The following is a 23207-nucleotide window of genomic DNA, read 5'->3' as shown; positions in this document are numbered from 1 at the left end:
CCCAAGGTCAACACCTCCACCCTATCCCCATAACCTAGTAATGCCACCCAACACTAAGGGCAATTGTGGACATTCACGGCAAGTTATCATGGCCAATCCACCTAACCTGCACATCTTTGGACTGTGGGAGGAAACCGGAGCACCCGGAGGAAACCCACGCACACACGGGGTGGATGTGCAGACTCCGCACAGACAGTGACCCAAGCCGGAATCGAACCTGGGACCCTGGAGCTGTGAAGCAATTGTGCTGTCCACAATGCTACCGTGCTGCCCTTAAGTGTCCGGACCTACATGTGGATAGGCATCTGAAGATGGCCTTACACAACGAGACAGGATCTAAGATACAGATGTGCTATTAACCTTCATAAAAAAGTACGTTCGTCGAAATTCAGGGGTTTTGATGAACATTTTTACAGGCACTGTGTCTGTATATGTAGTCTAAGCACAGCTTCATTTCGGAGGGTGAGGCTGTCAGCAAGAGGAACACATCATGTGGAACACTAGTGAAGTACACTGCTGTCCCATTTAGGTTTTTCTGCTGAACAGCTGTGTGCGTCTGGCTTTGCTAAAGGCGACATTCATGGAATTAAGGCAGCATTAAGGAAAACACAGTCTCCAATGATATCACCAGGAAGCAGACACGCCCGCTCGTGGGATTAAAAAAGCAGCAACACTCCGTGATTAGATAGAGAAGAGATCTACACCAGCATTCTGACCGTAACTCTGACAGACCCCAGCGAAGATGCAGAAAGCGCTGTTCCTGGTGCTTGTACTGCTCGTGCTGACTCAGTACAATCCTACTGGAGCGAGACCAGATATTATGGAAAGAAGTAAGAATCTCTTAACATTCTCCAACGCTATTGCCGCTGGGGTCAATGCAGATTAATTTTAAATCGGTTGTTTTTTGTTTGAGTGAAACATGTTGATAGGTTTAGAGATGTGGATTGTGAGATTCTAATACAAAGTGAAGAATTCAGCAGAAAACATCTCCATTGGCAAATCTCTGATATTTTAGTCACTATCTGAGTGCATCGCGGGACTTGGTGGTTTAGCGAGCTGATCCACACGGATCAATAATGAAACCACAAGTTACTGAGCGGGGCACGTTGCTGGGTCTGAGTGGGACCATTGATCCGGATAGCAAACTGTGTCATTGTCCTCATTGCAGAATTCAGTTACTGCTCCCGGTCACTGACACTGCTACAGATTGTGAGAGTGTGGACTGTGTGTGAGGAGAGGATCAGAATCTCCATCAGCCATTTCTCCCACTTACTTTTCACTGTACCTTGGTGGAGGGAGGGAGTGAGTTTGTTCAGACAATTAGGTGGAGGGACGGAGTGACTTTGTACAGACCAGGAAGTGCAGGGAGTGAATTTGTACAGACCAGGAGGTGCAGGGAGTGAATTTGTACAGACCAGGAGGTGGAGAGATGGAGTGACTTTGGCCAGACCTGGAGGTGGAGGGAGGGAGTTTGTACAGACCAAGAGGCGGAGGGAGTGAATTTGTACAGACCAGGAGGTGGAGGGAGTGAGTTTGTACAGATAGGAGGTGGAGGAAGCGAGTTTGTACAGACCAGGAGCTGGAGTGAGTGAGTTTGTACGGACCAGGAGGAGGGAGGGAGTGAGTTTGCACAAACCAGGAGGTGGAGGGTGTGAGTTTGTACAGATCAGGTGAGGAGGGAGGGAGGGAGTTTGTACAGACCCCAAGGTGGAGGGAGGAAGTGAGATTGTACAGACCAGGAGGTGGGGGAGGGAGTTTGTACAGACCAGGAGGTGGAGGGAGGAAGTGAGTTAGTACAGACGAGGAGGTGGAGGGAGGGAGTTTGTACAGACCAGGAGGAGAAGGGAGGGAGTGCGTTTGTACAGACTAGGAGGTGCTGGGAGGAATGGAGTTTGTACAGACCAGGAGTTGGAGGAAGTGTGTTTGTACAGACCAGGAGGTGCAGGGAGTGAATTTATACGGCCAGGGGCAGGGGGGACGGAGTAAGTTTGTACAGACCAGGAGGTGGAGGGAGTGAGTATGTACAGACCAGGAGGTGGAGGGAGGGAGTTTGTACAGAGCAGGAGGTGGAGGGAGTGTGTTTGTCCAGACAAGGAGGTGGAGGGAGGGAGTTTGTACAGACCAGGAGGAGAAGGGAGGGAGCGAGTTTGTACAGACCAGGTGGTGGACAGAGGGAATGTGTTTGTACAGATCAGGAGGTTGAGGGAGTGAGTTTGTACAGACCAGGAGCAGAGGGGACGGAGTAAGTTTGTACAGACCAGGAGGTGGAGGGGGTGAGGATGTACAGACCAGGAGGTGGAGGGAGGGAGTTTGTACAGACGAGGAGGTGGGAGGGAGGAGTTTGTACAGATCAGGAGGTGGAGGGAGTGAGTTTGTACCGACCAGGAGGAGGATGGAGGAAGTGAGTTTGTACAGACAAGGAGGTGGAGAGAGGAAGATAGTTTGTGCAGACCAGGAGGTGCAGGGAGTGAACTTATACAGACCAGGAGGTGGAGCGAGGGAGTTTGTACAGACCAGGAGGTGGTGGCGGTGCATTTGTACAGACAAGGAGGTAGAGGAAGTGAGTTTGTACAGACCAGGAGCTGGAGGGAGTGAGTTTGTACAGACCAGGAGGTGGAGGGAGTGAGTTTGTACGGACCAGGAGGTGGAGGGTCTGAGTTTGTACAGATCAGGATGAGGAGGGAGGGAGTGAGTTTGTAGAGACCAGGAGGTGGAGGGAGGGAGTGAGTTAGTACTGACGAGGAGGAGGAGGGAGGGTGTGAGTTTGTACAGACCAGGCGGTGGAGGGAGTGAGTTTGTACAGACCAGGAAGTGGAGGGAGGGAGGGTGTTTGTACAGACCAGGAGGTGGAGGGATGAAGTGAGTTTGTACAGACCAGGAGGTGGAGGGAGTGAGTTTGTACAGACTAGGAGGAGAAGGGAGGGAGTGCGATTGTACAGACCAGGAGGTGCTGGGAGGGAGTGAGTTTGTACAGACCAGGAGGTGGAGGAAGTGTGTTTGTACAGACCAGGAAGTGCAGGGAGTGAATTTGTACAGACTAAGAGGTGGAGGGAGGGTGTTTGTACAGACCAGGAGGTGGAGGAAGTGTGTTTGTACAGACAAGGAGGTGGAGGGAGTGAGTTTGTACAGACCAGGAGGAGAAGGGAGGGAGTTAGTTTGTACAGACCAGGAGGTGCAGGGAGTGAATTTATGCAGACCAGGAGGTGGAGGGAGTGGGTTTGTACAGACCAGTAGGACGGGGGACGGAGTAAGTTTGTATTGACCAGGATGTGAAGGGAGGAAGTGAGTTTGTGCAGACCAGGAGGTGCAGGGAGTGAGTTTGTACAGACCAGGAGGAGAAGGGAGAGAGTGTGTTTGTACAGACCAGGAGGTGGTGTGAGGGAGTGAGTTTGTACAGACCAGGCTGTGTTGGGAGGGAGTGAGTTTGTACGGACCAGGAGGTGGAGGGAGTGTGTTTGTACAGACAAGGAGGTGGAGCGAGTGAGTTTGTAAAGACCAGGAGGTGGAGGGAGTGAGTTTGTACAGACCAGGAGGTGGTGGGAGGGAGCGAGTTTGTACAGACCAAGAGGTGGAGGTAGTTTGTTTGTACACACAAGGAGGTGGAGTGAAGGAGTGAGTTGTTACCGATCAGGATGTTGAGGGAGTGAGTTTGTACAGACCAGGAGGTGGAGGGAGTGTGTTTGTACAGACCAGGAGGTGGAGGGAGGGAGTGAGTTGTTACCGATCAGGAGGTTGAGGGAGTGAGGTTGTACAGACCAGGAGGAGGGGGGAGGGAGTAAGTTTGTACAGGCCAGGATGTGGAGGGAGAAAGTGAGTTTGTGCAGACCAGGAGGTGCAGTGAGTGAATTTATACAGACCAGGAGGTGGAGTTTGTGGGTTTGTACAGACCAGGATGTGGAGGGGGGAGTGAGTTTGTACAGATCAGGAGGAGGGGGAGCGCGCGAGATTGCACAGACCAGCAGGTGGAGGGACTGTGTTTGTACAGACCATGAGGAGGAGGGAGTGTGTTTGTACAGACCGGGAGGTGGAGGGAGTGAGTGAGATTGTACAGACCAGGATGCGGAGGGAGTGAGTTTGTACAGACCAGGATGTGAAGGGAGTGAATTTGTTCACACCAGGAGGTGGAGGGCGGGACGGATTTTGTACAGATCAGGAGTTGGAGGGAGGGTGTGTGCTTGTACAGACCAGCAGGTGGAGGGATGGAGTGAGTTTGCACAGATCAAGGGGTGGAGGGAGTTTGTACAGAACAGGAGGAGGAGGGAGGGAGTGAGTTTGTACAGATAAGGAGGTGGAGGGAGGGTGTTTGTACAGTCCAGTAGGTGGAAGGAGGGAGTTTGTACAGACCAGGAGGTGGAGGGAGGGAGTTTTTACAGACCAGGAGGTGGAAGGAGGGAGTTTGTACAGACCAGGAGGTGGAGGGAGTGAGTTTGTACAGACCAGGTGGAGGAGGGAGTGAGTTTGTACAGACCAGGAGGAGGGGGGAGTGTGTGAGATTGCACAGACCAGTAGGTGGAGCCAGTGTATTTGTACAGACCATGAGGAGGAGGGAGTGTGTTTGTACAGACCGGGAGGTGGAGGGTGTGTGTGAGATTGTACAGTCCAGGATGTATAGGGAGTGAGTTTGTATAGACCAGGATGTGCAGGGAGTGAATTTGTTCACACCAGGAGGAGGAGGGAGGAAGTGAGTTTGTACAGACCCGGAGGTGGGGGAGGGAGTTTGTACAGACCCCGAGGTGGAGGGAGGAAGTGAGTTTGTACAGACCAGGAGTTGGGGGAGGGAGTTTGTACAGACCAGGAGTTGGAGGGAGGAAGTGAGTTAGTGCAGACCAGGAGGTGGAGGGAGGGAGTTTGTACAGACCAGGAGGAGAAGGGAGGGAGTGCGTTTGTACAGACTAGGAGGTGCTGGGAGGGATGGAGTTTGTACAGACCAGGAGGTGGAGGAAGTGTGTTTGCACAGACCAGGAGGTGCAGGGAGTGAATTTATACAGGCCAGGAGCAGGGGTGACGGAGTAAGTTTGTACAGACCAGGAGGTGGAGGGAGTGAGTATGTACAGACCAGGAGGTGGAGGGAGGGAGTTTGTACAGAGCAGGAGGTGGAGGGAGTGTGTTTGTCCAGACAAGGAGGTGGAGCGAGGGAGTTTGTACAGACCAGGAGGAGAAGGGAGGGAGCGAGATTGTACAGACCAGGTGGTGGAGAGAGGGAATGTGTTTGTACAGATCAGGAGGTTGAGCGAGTGAGTTTGTACAGACCAGGAGCAGGGGGGACGGAGTAAGTTTGTACAGACCAGGAGGTGGAGGGAGTGAGTTTGTACAGACGACGAGTTGGGAGGGAGGAGTTTGTACACACCAGGAGGTGGAGGGAGTGAGTTTGTACCGACCAGGAGGAGGATGGATGGAGTGAGTTTGTACAGACCAGGAGGTGGAGAGAGGAAGATAGTTTGTGCAGACCAGGAGGTGCAGTGAGTGAATTTATACAGACCAGGAGGTGGAGCGAGGGAGTTTGTACAGACCAGGAGGTGGAGGGAGTGCGTTGTACAGACAAAGAGGTAGAGGAAGTGAGTTTGTACAGACCAGGAGCTGGAGGGAGTGAGTTTGTATAGACCAGGAGGTGGAGGGAGTGAGTTTGTACGAACCAGGAGGTGAAGGGTCTGAGTTTGTACAGATCAGGATGAGGAGGGAGGGAGGGAGTTTGTAGAGACCAAGAGGTGGAGGGAGGGAGTGAGTTTGTACAGACCAGGAGGTGGAGGGAGTGAGTTTTTACAGACCAGGAGGAGAAGGGAGGGAGTGCGTTTGTACAGACCAGGAGGTGCTGGGAGGGAGTGAGTTTGTACAGACCAGGAGGCGGAGGAGGTGTGTTTGTACAGACCTGGAAGTGCAGGGAGCGAATTTATACAGACTAGGAGGTGGAGAGAGGGTGTTTGTACAGACCAGGAGGAGAAGGGATGGAGTTAGTTTGTACAGACCAGGAGGTGCAGGGAGTGAATTTATGCAGACCAGGAGGTGGAGGGAGTGGGTTTGTCCAGAACAGTAGGAGGGGGGACGGAGTAAGTTTGTATAGACCAGGATGTGAAGGGAGGAAGTGTGTTTGTGCAGACCAGGAGGTGCAGGGAGTGAGTTTGTACAGACCAGTAGGTAGAGGGAGTGAGTTTGTACAGACCAGGAGGTGGAGGGAGGGAGTTTGTACAGACCAGGAGGAGAAGGGAGGGAGTGTGTTTGTACAGACCAGGAGGTGCTGGGAGGGAGTGAGTTTGTACAGACCAGGATGTGTTGGGAGGGAGTGAGTTTGTACGGACCAGGAGGTGGAGGGAGTGTGTTTGTACAGACAAGGAGGTGGAGCGAGTGAGTTTGTAAAGACCACGAGGTGGAGGGAGTGAGTTTGTACAGACCAGGAGGTGGTGGGAGGGAGCGAGTTTGTACAGACCAGGAGGTGGAGGGAGTTTGTTTGTACAGACCTGGAGGTGGAGGGAGGGAGTGAGTTGTTACCGATCAGGAGGTTGAGGGAGTGAGGTTGTAAAGACCAGGAGGAGGGGGGAGGGAGTAAGTTTGTACAGGCCAGGATGTGGAGGGAGAAAGTGAGTTTGTGCAGACCAGGAGGTGGAGGGAGTGAATTTATACAAACCATGAGGTGGAGTTTGTGAGTTTGTACAGAGCAGGATGTGGAGGGGGGAGTGAGTTTATGCAGACCAGGAGGTGTAGGGAGTGAGTTTGTACAGACCAGTAGGTAGAGGGAGTGAGTTTGTACAGACCAGGAGGTGGAGGGAGGGAGTTTGTACAGACCAGGAGGAGAAGGGAGGGAGTGTGTTTGTACAGACCAGGAGGTGCTGGGAGGGAGTGAGTTTGTACAGACCAGGATGTGTTGGGAGGGAGTGAGTTTGTACGGACCAGGAGGTGGAGGGAGTGTGTTTGTACAGACAAGGAGCTGGAGCGAGTGAGTTTGTAAAGACCAGGAGGTGGAGGGAGTGAGTTTGTACAGACCAGGAGGTGGTGGGAGGGAGCGAGTTTGTACAGACCAGGAGGTGGAGGGAGTTTGTTTGTACAGACAAGGAGGTGGAGTGAAGGAGTGAGTTGTTACCGATCAGGATGTTGAGGGAGTGAGTTTGTACAGACCAGGAGGTGGAGGGAGTGTGTTTGTACAGACCAGGAGGTGGAGGGAGGGAGTGAGTTGTTACCGATCAGGAGGTTGAGGGAGTGAGGTTGTATAGACCAGGAGGAGTGGGGAGGGAGTAAGTTTGTACAGGCCAGGATGTGGAGGGAGAAAGTGAGTTTGTGCAGACCAGCAGGTGCAGGGAGTGAATTTATACAGACCAGGACGTGGAGTTTGTGAGTTTGTACAGACCAGGATGTGGAGGGTGGAGTGAGTTTGTACAGATCAGGGGGAGGGGGGAGCGCGTGAGATTGCACAGACCAGCAGGTGGAGGGAGTGTGTTTGTACAGACCATGAGGAGGAGGGAGTGTGTTTGTACAGACCGGGAGGTGGAGAGAGTGAGTGAGATTGTACAGAGCAGGATGTGGAGGGAGTGAGTTTGTACAGACCAGGATGTGCAGGGAGTGAATTTGTTCACACCAGGAGGTGGAGGGCGGGACGGATTTTGTACAGATCAGGAGTTGGAGGGAGGGTGTGTGTTTGTACAGACCAGGAGGTGGAGGGATGGAGTGAGTTTGTACAGATCAGGGGGTGGAGGGGGTGAGTTTGTACAGAACAGGAGGAGGAGGGAGGGAGTGAGTTTGTACAGATAAGGAGGTGGAGGGAGAGTGTTTGTACAGTCCAGTCGGTGGAAGGAGGGAGTTTTTACAGACCAGGAGGTGGAGGGAGGGAGTTTTTACAGACAAGGAGGTGGAAGGATGGAGTTTGTACAGACCAGGAGGTGGAGGGAGTGAGTTTGTACAGACCAGGTGGAGGAGGGAGTGAGTTTGTACAGACCAGGAGGAGGGGGGAGTGTGTGAGATTGCACAGACCAGTAGGTGGAGCCAGTGTATTTGTACAGACCATGAGGAGGAGGGAGTGTGTTTGTACAGACCGGGAGGTGGAGGGTGTGTGTGAGATTGTACAGTCCAGGATGTATAGGGAGTGAGTTTGTATAGACCAGGATGTGCAGGGAGTGAATTTGTTCACACCAGGAGGAGGAGGGAGGAAGTGAGTTTGTACAGACCCGGAGGTGGGGGAGGGAGTTTGTACAGACCCCGAGGTGGAGGGAGGAAGTGAGTTTGTACAGACCAGGAGTTGGGGGAGGGAGTTTGTACAGACCAGGAGTTGGAGGGAGGAAGTGAGTTAGTGCAGACCAGGAGGTGGAGGGAGGGAGTTTGTACAGACCAGGAGGAGAAGGGAGGGAGTGCGTTTGTACAGACTAGGAGGTGCTGGGAGGGATGGAGTTTGTACAGACCAGGAGGTGGAGGAAGTGTGTTTGCACAGACCAGGAGGTGCAGGGAGTGAATTTATACAGGCCAGGAGCAGGGGTGACGGAGTAAGTTTGTACAGACCAGGAGGTGGAGGGAGTGAGTATGTACAGACCAGGAGGTGGAGGGAGGGAGTTTGTACAGAGCAGGAGGTGGAGGGAGTGTGTTTGTCCAGACAAGGAGGTGGAGCGAGGGAGTTTGTACAGACCAGGAGGAGAAGGGAGGGAGCGAGATTGTACAGACCAGGTGGTGGAGAGAGGGAATGTGTTTGTACAGATCAGGAGGTTGAGCGAGTGAGTTTGTACAGACCAGGAGCAGGGGGGACGGAGTAAGTTTGTACAGACCAGGAGGTGGAGGGAGTGAGTTTGTACAGACGACGAGTTGGGAGGGAGGAGTTTGTACACACCAGGAGGTGGAGGGAGTGAGTTTGTACCGACCAGGAGGAGGATGGATGGAGTGAGTTTGTACAGACCAGGAGGTGGAGAGAGGAAGATAGTTTGTGCAGACCAGGAGGTGCAGTGAGTGAATTTATACAGACCAGGAGGTGGAGCGAGGGAGTTTGTACAGACCAGGAGGTGGAGGGAGTGCGTTGTACAGACAAAGAGGTAGAGGAAGTGAGTTTGTACAGACCAGGAGCTGGAGGGAGTGAGTTTGTATAGACCAGGAGGTGGAGGGAGTGAGTTTGTACGAACCAGGAGGTGAAGGGTCTGAGTTTGTACAGATCAGGATGAGGAGGGAGGGAGGGAGTTTGTAGAGACCAAGAGGTGGAGGGAGGGAGTGAGTTTGTACAGACCAGGAGGTGGAGGGAGTGAGTTTTTACAGACCAGGAGGAGAAGGGAGGGAGTGCGTTTGTACAGACCAGGAGGTGCTGGGAGGGAGTGAGTTTGTACAGACCAGGAGGCGGAGGAGGTGTGTTTGTACAGACCTGGAAGTGCAGGGAGCGAATTTATACAGACTAGGAGGTGGAGAGAGGGTGTTTGTACAGACCAGGAGGAGAAGGGATGGAGTTAGTTTGTACAGACCAGGAGGTGCAGGGAGTGAATTTATGCAGACCAGGAGGTGGAGGGAGTGGGTTTGTCCAGAACAGTAGGAGGGGGGACGGAGTAAGTTTGTATAGACCAGGATGTGAAGGGAGGAAGTGTGTTTGTGCAGACCAGGAGGTGCAGGGAGTGAGTTTGTACAGACCAGTAGGTAGAGGGAGTGAGTTTGTACAGACCAGGAGGTGGAGGGAGGGAGTTTGTACAGACCAGGAGGAGAAGGGAGGGAGTGTGTTTGTACAGACCAGGAGGTGCTGGGAGGGAGTGAGTTTGTACAGACCAGGATGTGTTGGGAGGGAGTGAGTTTGTACGGACCAGGAGGTGGAGGGAGTGTGTTTGTACAGACAAGGAGGTGGAGCGAGTGAGTTTGTAAAGACCACGAGGTGGAGGGAGTGAGTTTGTACAGACCAGGAGGTGGTGGGAGGGAGCGAGTTTGTACAGACCAGGAGGTGGAGGGAGTTTGTTTGTACAGACCTGGAGGTGGAGGGAGGGAGTGAGTTGTTACCGATCAGGAGGTTGAGGGAGTGAGGTTGTAAAGACCAGGAGGAGGGGGGAGGGAGTAAGTTTGTACAGGCCAGGATGTGGAGGGAGAAAGTGAGTTTGTGCAGACCAGGAGGTGGAGGGAGTGAATTTATACAAACCATGAGGTGGAGTTTGTGAGTTTGTACAGAGCAGGATGTGGAGGGGGGAGTGAGTTTATGCAGACCAGGAGGTGTAGGGAGTGAGTTTGTACAGACCAGTAGGTAGAGGGAGTGAGTTTGTACAGACCAGGAGGTGGAGGGAGGGAGTTTGTACAGACCAGGAGGAGAAGGGAGGGAGTGTGTTTGTACAGACCAGGAGGTGCTGGGAGGGAGTGAGTTTGTACAGACCAGGATGTGTTGGGAGGGAGTGAGTTTGTACGGACCAGGAGGTGGAGGGAGTGTGTTTGTACAGACAAGGAGCTGGAGCGAGTGAGTTTGTAAAGACCAGGAGGTGGAGGGAGTGAGTTTGTACAGACCAGGAGGTGGTGGGAGGGAGCGAGTTTGTACAGACCAGGAGGTGGAGGGAGTTTGTTTGTACAGACAAGGAGGTGGAGTGAAGGAGTGAGTTGTTACCGATCAGGATGTTGAGGGAGTGAGTTTGTACAGACCAGGAGGTGGAGGGAGTGTGTTTGTACAGACCAGGAGGTGGAGGGAGGGAGTGAGTTGTTACCGATCAGGAGGTTGAGGGAGTGAGGTTGTATAGACCAGGAGGAGTGGGGAGGGAGTAAGTTTGTACAGGCCAGGATGTGGAGGGAGAAAGTGAGTTTGTGCAGACCAGCAGGTGCAGGGAGTGAATTTATACAGACCAGGACGTGGAGTTTGTGAGTTTGTACAGACCAGGATGTGGAGGGGGGAGTGAGTTTGTACAGATCAGGGGGAGGGGGGAGCGCGTGAGATTGCACAGACCAGCAGGTGGAGGGAGTGTGTTTGTACAGACCATGAGGAGGAGGGAGTGTGTTTGTACAGACCGGGAGGTGGAGAGAGTGAGTGAGATTGTACAGAGCAGGATGTGGAGGGAGTGAGTTTGTACAGACCAGGATGTGCAGGGAGTGAATTTGTTCACACCAGGAGGTGGAGGGCGGGACGGATTTTGTACAGATCAGGAGTTGGAGGGAGGGTGTGTGTTTGTACAGACCAGGAGGTGGAGGGATGGAGTGAGTTTGTACAGATCAGGGGGTGGAGGGGGTGAGTTTGTACAGAACAGGAGGAGGAGGGAGGGAGTGAGTTTGTACAGATAAGGAGGTGGAGGGAGAGTGTTTGTACAGTCCAGTCGGTGGAAGGAGGGAGTTTTTACAGACCAGGAGGTGGAGGGAGGGAGTTTTTACAGACAAGGAGGTGGAAGGATGGAGTTTGTACAGACCAGGAGGTGGAGGGAGTGAGTTTGTGCAGACCAGGTGGAGGAGGGACTGAGTTTGTACAGACCAGGAGGTGGCGGGAGGGAGTGAGTTTGTACCGACTAGAATGTGGAGGGAGGGAGTGAGTTTGTACAGACCAGGAGGAGGAGGGAGCGAGTGAGTTTGTACAGACTAGGAGGTGGAAGGAGGGAGGTAATTTGTACCGACCAGGGTGTGGAGGGAGGGAGTGAGTTTTTACCGACCAGGATGTGGAGGGAGGGAGTGATTTTGTACAGACCAGGAGGAAGAGGGAGGGAGTGAGTTTGTACAGACCAGGAGGTGGAGGGAGGGAGTGAGTTTGTACCGACCAGGATGTGGAGGGAGGGAGTGATTTTGTACAGACCAGGAGGAGGAGGGAGGGAGTGAGTTTGTACAGACCAGGAGGTGGAGGGAGGGAGTGAGTTTGTACCGACCAGGATGTGGAGGGAGGGAGTGAGTTTGTTCAGACCAGGAGGTGGAGGGAGGGAGTGAGTTTGTAAAGACCAGGATGTGGAGGGGGGGAGTGAGTTTGTACAGATCAGGAGGAGGGGGGAGTGTGTGATTGCACAGACCAGTAGGTGGAGGCAGTGTATTTGTACAGACCATGAGGAGGAGGGAGTGTGTTTGTACAGACCGGGAGGTGGAGGGAGTGTGTGAGATTGTACAGACCATGATGTGGAGGGAGTGAGTTTGTATAGACCAGGATGTGCAGGGAGTGAATTTGTTCACACCAGGAGGTGGAGGGAGGGACGGAGTTTGTACAGATCAGGAGGTGGAGGGAGGGTGTGTGTTTGTACAGACCAGGATGTGGAGGGAGGGAGTGAGTTTGTACAGACCAGGAGGAGGAGGGAGTGAGTGAGTTTGTACAGTCCAGGATGTGGAGGGTGGGAGTGAGTTTGTACCGACCAGGATGTGGAGGGAGGGAGTGAGTTTGTACAGACCAGGAGGTGGAGGGAGGGAGTGAGTTTGTACAGACCAGGAGGTGGAGGGAGGGAGTGAGTTTGTACAGACCAGGATGTGGAGGGAGGGAGGGAGTTTGTGCTTTTTCCCGACTGTTTTGTTCTCTCTCTTTCTTCGGGCCTCATTTTGGGAGCCGTTCGGAGGAGGAAGAGCAGTCTCTGTGAGTATAAAAATCTAACAGTAACTTCCTGTTTTCCCCCAAAAAAAGTGACGTCAGAGGGAAGCTGTGATCTGATTGGTTGATAGCAAATCTGCCCCAAATTTAAAAACATACACAGCGAAACTCGTAACCATAAATTGAACTAATTAACTAAGTGATGGCTGGTCAGGTGATGTGCTTGAGCTGCTTGATGTGGGAGCTGTCATATCCCATTGCGAGCTGCAGCGACCACATCTGCAGTAAGTGTTGTCTGCTCGAAGAGCTCTGGCTCAGAGTTGATGAGCTGGAGTCTGAGCTTCAAACACTGAGGCACATCCGGGAGGGGGAGACTTACCTGGACACTGTGTTTCATGAGGCAGTCACACCTGTCAGAATAAGTAGTTTAAATCCAGCCAGTGTCCTGGGGCAGCAGGGTGTGACTCAAATCAGGCAGGTAAAGGGAACCAGCAGTCAGGAACTCAGGAACATCAGCCCTTGACCCTGTCCAACAGGTATGAGGCACTTGCTCTCTGTGTGGATGGCGAACAGGGCTGCAGGAAGGATGAGTCAGCTGACCAAGGCACCATGGTTCAGCTGGCCATTCAAGGGGAGGGAGTAAATAGGCAAGTTGTAGTTGTTGGGGATTCTATTATCAGGGGGTTAGATAGTACCCTTTGTGAGCATGATAAAGAGTGCCGCATGGGATGTTGCCTGCCCGGTGCTAGAGTGCGGGTCATCTCTGACCGGCTTTAAAGGATACTGGAGAGGGAGGAGGAGGATCCAGTTGTTGCGGTCCATGTCGGTATCAACAACATAGGCAAGTCTAGAAAAGAGGACCTGTTTAGAGATTATAAAGAGCTAGGATTCAAATTAAAAACCAGGTCCTCAAGGGTCATAATGTCCGGATTACTGCCCGAGCCACGTGCAAATTGGCATAGGGAGGCAAGAATAAGGGAAGTTAACACGTGGCTGACCTAGCCAGTTCTGTATCCACCTTGCCAGCTCACCCCTGATGCCGTGTGACTTCATCTTTTGTACTAGTCTACCATGAGGGACCTTGTCAAACGCCTTACTGAAGTCCATATAGATAACATCCACTGCCCTACCTGCATCAATCATCTTAGTGACCTCCTCGAAAAACTCTATCAAGTTAGTGAGACACGACCTCCCCTTCACAAAACCATGCTGCCTCTCACTAATACGTCCATTTGCTTCCAAATGGGAGTAGATCCTGTCTCGAAGAATTCTCTCCAGTAATTTCCCTACCACTGAAGTAAGGCTCACCGGCCTGTAGTTCCCTGGATTATCCTTGCTACCCTTCTTAAACAGAGGAACATCATTGGCTATTCTCCAGTCCTCCGGGACATCCCCTGAAGACAGTGAGGATCCAAAGATTTCTGTCAAGGCCTCAGCAATTTCCTCTCCAGCCTCCTTCAGTATTCTCGGGTAGATCCCATCAGGCCCTGGGGACTTATCTACCTTAATATTTTTAAAGACACCCAACACCTCGTCTTTTTGGATCTCAATGTGACCCAGGCTATCTATACACCCTTCTCCAGACTCAACATCTACTAATTTCTTCTCTTTGGTGAATACTGATGCAAAGTATTCATTTAGTACCTCGCCCATTTCCTCTGGCTCCACACATAGATTCCCTTGCCTATCCTTCAGTGGGCCAACCCTTCCCCTGGCTACCCTATTGCTTTTTATGTACGTGTAAAAAGCCTTGGGATTTTCCTTAACCTTATTTGCCAATGACTTTTCGTGACCCCTTCTAGCCCTCCTGACTCCTTGCTTAAGTTCCTTCCTACTTTCCTTATATTCCCCGCAGGCTTCGTCTGTTCCCAGCCTTTTAGCCCTGACAAATGCCTCCTTTTTCTTTTTGACGAGGCCTACAATATCTCTCATTATCCAAGGTTCCCGAAAATTGCCGTATTTCTCCTTCTTCCTCACAGGAACATGCCGGTCCTGAATTCCTTTCAACTGCCACTTGAAAGCCTCCCACATGTCAGATGTTGATTTGACCTCAAACATCCGCCCCCAATCTATGTTCTTCAGTTCCCGCCTAATATTGTTATAATTAGCCTTCCCCCAATTTAGCACATTCATCCTAGGACCACTCTTATCCTTGTCCACCAGTACTTTAAAACTTACTGAATTGTGGTCACTGTTACCGAAATGCTCCCCTACTGAAACATCTACCACCTGGCCGGGCTCATTCCCCAATACGAGGTCCATTACCGCCCCTTCCCGAGTTGGACTGTCTGCATATTGTTTTAAGAAGCCCTCCTGGATGGTCCTTACAAACTCCGCCCCGTCTAAGCCCTGGCACTACGTGAGTCCCAGTCAATATTGGGGAAGTTGAAGTCTCCCATCACCACAACCCTGTTGTTTTTACTCTTTTCCAAAATCTGTCTACCTATCTGCTCCTCTATATCCCGCTGGCTGTTGGGAGGCCTGTAGTAAACCCCCAACATTGTGACTGCACCCTTCTTATTCCTGATGTCTACCCATATAGCCTCACTGCCCTCTGAGGTGTCCTCCCGCAGTACAGCTGTGATATTCTCCCGAACCAGTAGCGCAACTCCGCCTCCCATTTTACATCCCCCTCTATCCCGCCTGAAACATCTAAATCCTGGAAGGTGTAGCTACCAATCCTGCCCTTCCCTCAACCAGGTCTCTGTAATGGCAACAACATCATAGTTCCAAGTACTAATCCAAGCTCTAAGTTCATCTGCCTTACCCGTAATACGTCTTGCATTAAAACATATGCACTTCAGGCCACCAGACCCGCTGTGTTCAGCAACTTCTGCCTGTCTGCTCTGCCTCAGAGCCCCACAGTCCCTATTCCCTAGTTCTCCCTCAATGCTCTCACCTTCTGACCTATTGCTCCCGTGCCCACCCCCCTGCCATACTAGTTTAAACCCTCCCGTGTGACACTAGCAAACCTCGCGGCCAGGATATTTATGCCTGTCCGGTTTAGATGCAACCCGTCCTTCTTATATAGGTCACACCTGCCCCGGAAGAGCTCCCAGTGGTCCAGATAACGGAAACCCTCCCTCCTACACCAGCTGTTTAGCCACGTGTTTAGCTGCTCTATCTTCCTATTTCTAGCCTCACTGGCACGTGGCACAGGGCGTAATCCCGAGATTACAACCCTAGAGGTCCTGTCTTTTAACTTTCTGCCTAGCTCCCTGAACTCCTGCTGCAGGACCTCATGCCCCTTCCTGCCAATGTCGTTAGTACCAATATGTACAACGACCTCTGCCTGTTTGCCCTCCTTGGGTGTGACCACATTTACATAACTGCGATCTATGACGCTTTCCGCCACCTGCATCCAATTGCTGCTCCAACCGAGCCATGCGGTCTGTGAGGAGCTCCAGTTGGGTGCACTTTCTGCAGATCAAGCCATCTGGAACGCTGGAATCCTCCCGGACCTGCCACATCTCACAGTCAGAGCACTGCAACCCTCGAACTGACATTGCGTCAATTAATTAAAATTTACTTTTTTTTAATTTTTTAAAAATATATATGTTTTTAAATTTCAAAGTTACTGTTAACTATCTGTTTCCTAGCACAAGATTTCTAATAGAAATGCGAAAGCTAAATATAGTACTCTACGATCTCTGGCTTAGATACCCCTCTCAATTATAATTAAGTAATTATGTTTAATTAGTTACCAATGCTTAATTTTTTAAATTTAGTGTAGATTCCCAACGAGCCACTTGGGTCACAGCTTTTCTGTGATGTCACTTCAGTTCCCCCCACCCCCCGACACACACAATTTGAAAAAGGTATAAAAGTGAAAATGAGTAAAAATCACTTACTTACCTCCTTACCTTCTGAGTGTCTTAGATGTTCTCAGGTTCTCTCCCTGACAGAGACTGCTCTTCCACCTCCGAACCTTGACCTGCACAATGCTAATAATATAATATAATAATAACATAATATGGCACTTACCTCACACCAATGGGTCTTATTATTAGGTTAGAGGAGGAGGGCGGGTGGGAGACACTACACGTGTCGTGTCTCGGGTTTCCTCTCCACAAGAATGTATTGGTTTGGGGGGTGGTTCCCAGAAGTCCGCGGGTCGAAAAATATTAAACAGAAAAGAAGTGTTTTTTTAAGAGGATAAACTTACCTCCCAGAAATCACGAGCGCACCGCTCCCGCTGAATTCGACTGGCCTGTTCCTGTGAAGGTAAGTGTTTTTAAAGGATAAACTTACCTCCCAGAAATCACTTGCGCACCGCTCCCGCTGAAATCGACTGGCCTGCTCCTGTGAAGGTAAGTGTTTTTAAAGGATACACTTACCTCCCTGAAATCACTTGCGCACCGCCCGCTGAAATCGACTGGCCTGCTCCTGTGAAGGTAAGTGTTTTTAAAGGATACACTTACCTCCCTGAAATCACTTGCGCACCGCTCTCGCTGAAAGAGCCTAGTGGGAAAGACAGTAGAACAGCAATGGCAGGAATTTCTGGGAGTAATTGAGGACACAGTGCAGAGGTTCATCCCAAAGAAAAGAAAGGTTATCAGAGGGGGGGATTAGGCAGCCATGGCTGACAAAGGAAGTTAGGGAATGCATCAAAGCAAAAGAGAAAGCCTACAATGTGGCAAAGAGTAGTGGGAAGTCAGAAGACTGGGACGGCTGCAAAAACAAACAGAGGATAACAAAGAGAAGTAAGGAAAGAGAGGATCAATTATGGAGGTAGGCTAGCCAGTAACATTAGGAATGAGACTGAAAGTTTCTTGAAATACATTAAAACAAACGGGAAGCAAAAGAAGACATTGGGCCGCTCCAAAATGACGCTGGTGATCTAGTGATGGGAGACAAGGAAATAGCTGAGGAACTAAATAAGTACTTTGCGTTAGTCTTCACATTAGAAGACATGAGTAATATCCCAACAATTCAGGAGAGTCAGGGGGCAGAGTTGAATATGGTATCCATCACAAAGGAGAACGTGCTGGAGAAACTAAGAGGTCTAAAAATTGATAAATCTGTGGGCCCAGATGGGCTACACCCTAGAGTTCTAAAGAAGATAGCTGAAGAAATAGTGGAGGCGTTAGTTATGATATTTCAAAAGTCACTGGAGTCAGGGAAAGTCCCAGAGGATTGGAAAATCGCTATTGTAACCCCCCTGTTCAAGAAGGGAACAAGGAAAAAGATGGAAAATTATAGGCCAATTAGCCTAACCTCGGTGGTTGGCAAGATTCTAGAATCCATTGTTAAGGATGAAATTTCTAAATTCTTGGAAGTGCAGGGTCGGATTAGGACAAGTCAGCATGGATTTAGTAAGGGAAGGTCGTGCCTGACAGACCTGTTAGAGTTCTTTGAAGAGATAACAAATAGGTTAGACCAAGGAGAGCCAATGGATGTTATCTACCTTGACTTCCAAAAGGCCTTTGACAAGGTGCCTCACGGGAGAATGCTGAGTAAAATAAGGGAGTGAGTTTGTACAGACCAGGATGTGGAGGGAGGGAGGGAGTTTGTGCAGACCAGTAGGTGCAGGGAGTAAATTTATGCAGACCAGGAGGTGCAGAGAGTGAGTTTGTGCAGACCAAGAGATGGATCGAGTGAGTTTGTACAGACCAGGAGGTGGAGGGAGTGGGTTTGTACAGACCAGGAAGTGAAGGGAGTGTGTTTGTACAGACCAGGATGTGGACGGAGGGTGTTTGTACAGACCAGGAGGAGGGAGGTAGTGTATTTGCACAGACCAGGAGGTGGAGGGAGTGAGTTTGTTCAGACCAGGAGGAGGAGGGAGGGAGGGGGTTTGTACAGACCAGGAGCTGGAGGGAGGGAGTTTGTATAGACCAGGAGGTGGAGGGAGTGAGTTTGTACAGGCCAGGGGGTGCAGGGAGTGAATTTATAGACCAGGAGGTGGAGGGAGGGAGTTTGTACAGACCAGGAGGTGGAAGGAGGGATTCCGTTTGTACAGATCGGGAGGAGGAGGGAGTGAGTTTGTACAGACCAGGAGGTGGAGGGAGTGAGTTTGTTCTGACCAGGAGAAGGGGGGAGGGAGTTGGTTTGTACAGACCAGGATGTGCAGGGAGTGAATTTATACAGAACAGGAAGTGGAGGGAGTGAGTTTGTACAGACCAGGGGGTGGAAGGAGAGAGTCAGTTTGTACAGATCAGGAGGTTGAGGTAGTGAGTTTGCACAGACCAGGAAGTAGAGGGAGGGAGTTTGTACAGACCTGGAGGTGGAGGGAGTGAGTTTGTACAGACCTGGAGGTGGAGGGAGTGAGTCTGTACAGAACAGGAGGTGTCGGGAGAGAGGGAGTTTGTACCGACCAGGACGTGGAGGGAGGGAGTGAGTTTGTACAGACCAGGAGGTGGAGGGAGGGAGTGAGTTTGCACAGACCAGGATGTGGAGGGAGGGATTTGGTGCAGACCAGGAGGTGCAGGGAGTAAATTTATGCAGACCAGGAGGTGCAGAGAGTGAGTTTGTACAGACCAGGAGCTGGAGGGAGTGAGTTTGTTCAGACCAGGAGGAGGAGGGAGGGAGGGAGTTTGTACAGACCAGAAGGTGCAGGGAGTGAATTTATACAGACCACGAGGTGGAGGGAGTGAGTTTGTACAGACCAGGAGGTGGAGGGAGGGAGTGAGTTTGTGCAGACCAGAAGGTGGAGGGAGTGAATTTGTACAGACCAGGAGGTGGAGGGACGGAGTGACTTTGTACAGATCATTAGGAGGAGGGAGGGAGTGAGTTTGTACAGACCATGAGGTGGAGGGAGGGAGGGAGTTTGTGCAGACCAGAAGGTGGAGGGCCTGAGTTTGTAAAGACCAGGAGGTGGAGGGAGTGAGTTTGTACAGACCAGGAGGAGGAGAGAGGGGAGTGAGTTCGTACAGAACAGGATGAGGAGAGAGGGAGTGAGTTTGTACAGACAATGGAGTTGGAGGGAGGAAGTGAGTTTGTACCGAGCAGGATGTGGAGGGAGGGAGTGAGTTTGTACAGACCAGGAGGTGGAGGGTGGAAGGGAGTTTGTGCAGACCAGGAGGTGGAGGGAGTGAGTTTGTGCAGACCAGCAGGTGCAGGGAGTAAATATATGCAGACCAGGAGGTGCAGAGAGTGAGTTTGTGCAGACCAAGAGGTGGAGCGAGTGAGTTTGTACAGACCAGGAGGTGGAGTGAGTGAGTTTGTACAGACCAGGAAGTGGAGGGTCTGTGTTTGTACAGACCAGGAGGTGGACGGAGGGTGTTTGTACAGACCAGGAGGAGGGAGGGAGTGTATTTGCACAGTCCAGTAGGTGGAGGGAGTGAGTTTGTTCAGACCAGGAGGAGGAGGGAGGGAGGGAGTTTGTACAGACCAGGAGGTGAAAGGAGGGAGTTTGTACAGACCAGGAGGTGGAGGGAGTGAGTTTTTACCGACCAGGAGGTGCAGGGAGTGAATTTATACAGACCAGGAGGGGGAGGGAGTGAGTTTCTACAGACCAGGAGGTGGAAGGAGGGAGTCAGTTTGTACAGATCAGGAGGAGGGGGGAGTGTGTTTGTACAGACCAGGAGGTGGAGGGAGTGAGTTTGTACAGACCAGGAGGTGGAGGGAGGGAGTTTTTACAGACCAGGAGGTGCAGGGACTGAATTTATACAGACCAGGAGGTGGAGGGAGTGAGTTTCTACAGACCAGGAGGTGGAAGGAGGGAGTCAGTTTGTACAGATCAGGAGGAGGAGGGAGTGAGTTTGTACAGACCAGGAGGTGGAGGGAGTGAGTTTGTTCAGACCAGGAGGAGGAGGGAGGGAGGGAGTTTGTACAGACCAGGATGTGCAGGGAGTAAATTTATACAGACCATGAGGTGGAGGGAGTGAGTTTGTACAGACCAGGAGGTGGAAGGAGGGAGTCAGTTTGTACAGATCAGGAGGTTGGGGGAGTGAGTTTACACAGACCAGGAGGTAGAGGGAGGGAGTTTGTACAGACCTGGAGGTGGAGGGAGGGAGTGAGTTTGTACCGACCAGGAGGTGCAGGGAGTGCATTTGTACAGACCAGGAGGAGGAGGGAGTGTGTTTTTACAGACCGGGAGGTGGAGGGAGTGCGTTTCTGCAGATCAGGATGAGGAGGGAGGGAGTGAGTTTGTACAGACCAGGAGGCGGAGGGAGGGAGTGAGCTTGTACCGACCAGGATGTGGAGGGAGGGAGTGAGTTTATACAGACCAGGAGGTGGAGGGAGTGGGTTTTACAGACCAGGAGGTGGAGTGAGTGAGTTTGTGCAGACCAGGTCGTGGAGGGAGTGCTTTTGTTACAGACAAGGAGGTGGAGGGAGTGAGTTTGTACAGACCTGGAGGTGGAGGGAGTGAGTTTCTACAGACCTGGAGGTGGAGGGAGTGAGTTTGTACAGAACAGGAGGTGTCGGGAGAGAGTGAGTTTGTACCGACCAGGATGTGGAGGGAGGGAGTGAGTTTGTACAGACCAGGAGGTGGAGGGAGGGAGTGAGTTTGCACAGACCAGGATGTGGAGGGAGGGACGGAGTATTTGCAGACCAGGAGGTGCAGGGAGTACATTTATGCAGACCAGGAGGTGCAGAGAGTGAGTTTGTGCAGACTAAGAGGTGGAGCGAGTGAGTTTGTACAGACCAGGAGGAGGGAAGGAGTGTGTTTGCACAGACCAGGAGCTGGAGGGAGTGAGTTTGTTCAGACCAGGAGGTGGAGGGAGGGAGGGAGTTTGTACAGACCAAGAGGTGCAGGGAGTGAATTTATACAGACCAGGAGCTGGAGGGAGTGAGTTTGTACAGACCAGGAGGTGGAGGGAGGGAGTGAGTTTGTGCAGACCAGGAGGTGCACGGAGTGAATTTATACAGACCAGGAGGTGGAGGGGGTGTTTGTACAGAGCAGGAGGTGGAGGGAGTGAGTTTGTACTGACCAGGAGGTGGAGGGTGTGAGTTTGTACAAACCTGGAGGTGGATGGAGTGAGTTTGTACAGAACAGGAGGTGGAGGGAGGGAGTTTGTACAGACCTGGACGTGGAGGGAGTGTATTTGTACAGACCAGGAGGAGGAGGTAGTGTGTTTGTACAGACCGGGAGGTGGAGGGAGTTAGTTTGTACAGATCTGGCTGAAGAGGGAGGGAGTGAGTTTGTACAGACCTGGAGGCGGAGGGAGGGAGTGAGCTTGTACCGACCAGGATGTGGAGGGAGGGAGGGAGTTTGTACAGGCCATGATGTGGAGGGAGGGAGTGAGTTTGTGCAGACCAGGAGGTGGAGGGCGTGAGTTGTACAGGCCAGCAGGTGGAGGGAGTGACTTTGTATAGACCAGGTCGTGGAGGGAGTGAGTTTGTACAGACCAGGTCGTGGAGGGAGTGATTTTGTTGCAGACCAGGAGGTGGAGGGAGTGAGATTGTACAAATCAGGAGGTGGAGGGAGGGGAGTGAGTTTGTACAGACCAGGATGTGGAGGGTGTGAGTTTGTACAGACCAGGAGGTGGAGGGAGTGAGATTGTACAAATCAGGAGGTGGAGGGAGGGGAGTGAGTTTGTACAGACCAGGATGTGGAGGGTGTGAGTTTGTACAGACCAGGAGGTTGTTGGAGTGAGTTTGTACAGACCAGGTCGTGGCGGGAGTGAGTGTGTTCAGATCTGGAGCTGGAGAGACGGAGTGACTTTATTCAAATGTCCCTATTAGGGGCAGCGCGGTAGCATTGTGGACAGCACAATTGCTTCACAGCTCCAGGGTCCCAGGTTCGATTCCGGCTTGGGTCACTGTCTTTTCGAATTCTGCACATCCTCCCCGTGTCTGCGTGGGTTTCCTCCGGCTGCTCCCGTTTCCTCCCACAGCCCAAAGATGTGCAGGTTAGGTGGATTGGCTATGATAAATTGCCCTTAGTATCCAAAATTGCCCTTAGTGTTGGGTGGGGTTACTGGGTTATGGGGATAGGGTGGAGGTGTGGACCTTGGGTAGGGTGCTCTTTCCAAGAGCCGGTGCAGACTCGATGGGCCGAATGGCCTCCTTCTGCACTGTGAATTCTATGAAAGTCTTGGAGTGGGAGGCTGTAAACTGTGGAATATTATTATATGCAACAAACCTAATGTTGCTGCTTTGTGCCGAGTTTGTCCCCGTCACGCTGACAGATTCTGCTTTCTGTTTTCTCATTGTTCTCCATCAGACTGAATAACCCGTAATTAATTCCTTCATCATGTTTTCTTTTACTTTTAGTTGTTGGTCGTCCAAAAGGTGCGGTTTTCCACAAGCCAATCACTGGGGAGATGGCACGTGACTTTCTCCCTTCCCGAAACGATGATGGGTCAAAATCGGATTGAAGGTAAAGATGAATGATCCAGTGAGGGACGACCATCAACCCGGGATCTCCATGTTCTCACTGAATGGAAGCTTCTTTCCTGGAAAACAGGCTAATTGCTTACTTCACTCCTCTGACACCTGACCTTGTAATCCTGCTGTCTGGATAATGGCCTGTAATCAGAAATAAAACTTATTGCATTGGTCACTGCTTCATGTCTTGTTTACCCTCAGGATCAGGCTGTCTGTAGCGAAGGTGTCCGGTTTGAATTGAGGCTGGGAACAGATGTGTACATTCCAGGTAAAGGGAAGGGGACGTCGGTGCAAATGGTCTGAGATAAGATAGGGGGCCACAATATCAGCTCTCTGACCATTTACATGTGAGGGTGTCTCACAAGTACTGGGCTATGGAGAACAAGCTGGGGGTCTGGAAGTGATAGAAGGTAACCATGGAAATGGTTCTGGAGCTCGGCAATTGATTCAGAAAATAGGGGAGGGATTTAGTGGGTGAGTAAGAGGATGGTGAAGTGATTCAGAGGGTGGTGCAGGAGATCAGGGTGTGGAGGAA

At 51.5% G+C, this 23207-nt stretch overlaps 1 long non-coding RNA gene across 1 annotated transcript; it reads left to right on the top strand.

Annotated features, from left to right (window-relative positions):
• The first annotated feature begins 566 nt into the window (after positions 1 to 566).
• On the top strand, positions 567 to 22845 carry LOC140399753 (uncharacterized). The gene is made up of 2 exons (XR_011937848.1): positions 567 to 830; positions 22559 to 22845. It is a non-coding gene; the product is annotated as an uncharacterized lncRNA (long non-coding RNA).
• Positions 22846 to 23207: the final 362 nt, after the last annotated feature.

The sequence above is a fragment of the Scyliorhinus torazame genome, chromosome 23 (genome assembly GCF_047496885.1).
Source record: "Scyliorhinus torazame isolate Kashiwa2021f chromosome 23, sScyTor2.1, whole genome shotgun sequence".
NCBI lineage: Eukaryota > Metazoa > Chordata > Chondrichthyes > Carcharhiniformes > Scyliorhinidae > Scyliorhinus > Scyliorhinus torazame.
This window is presented reverse-complemented; position numbering and strand designations above follow the sequence as displayed.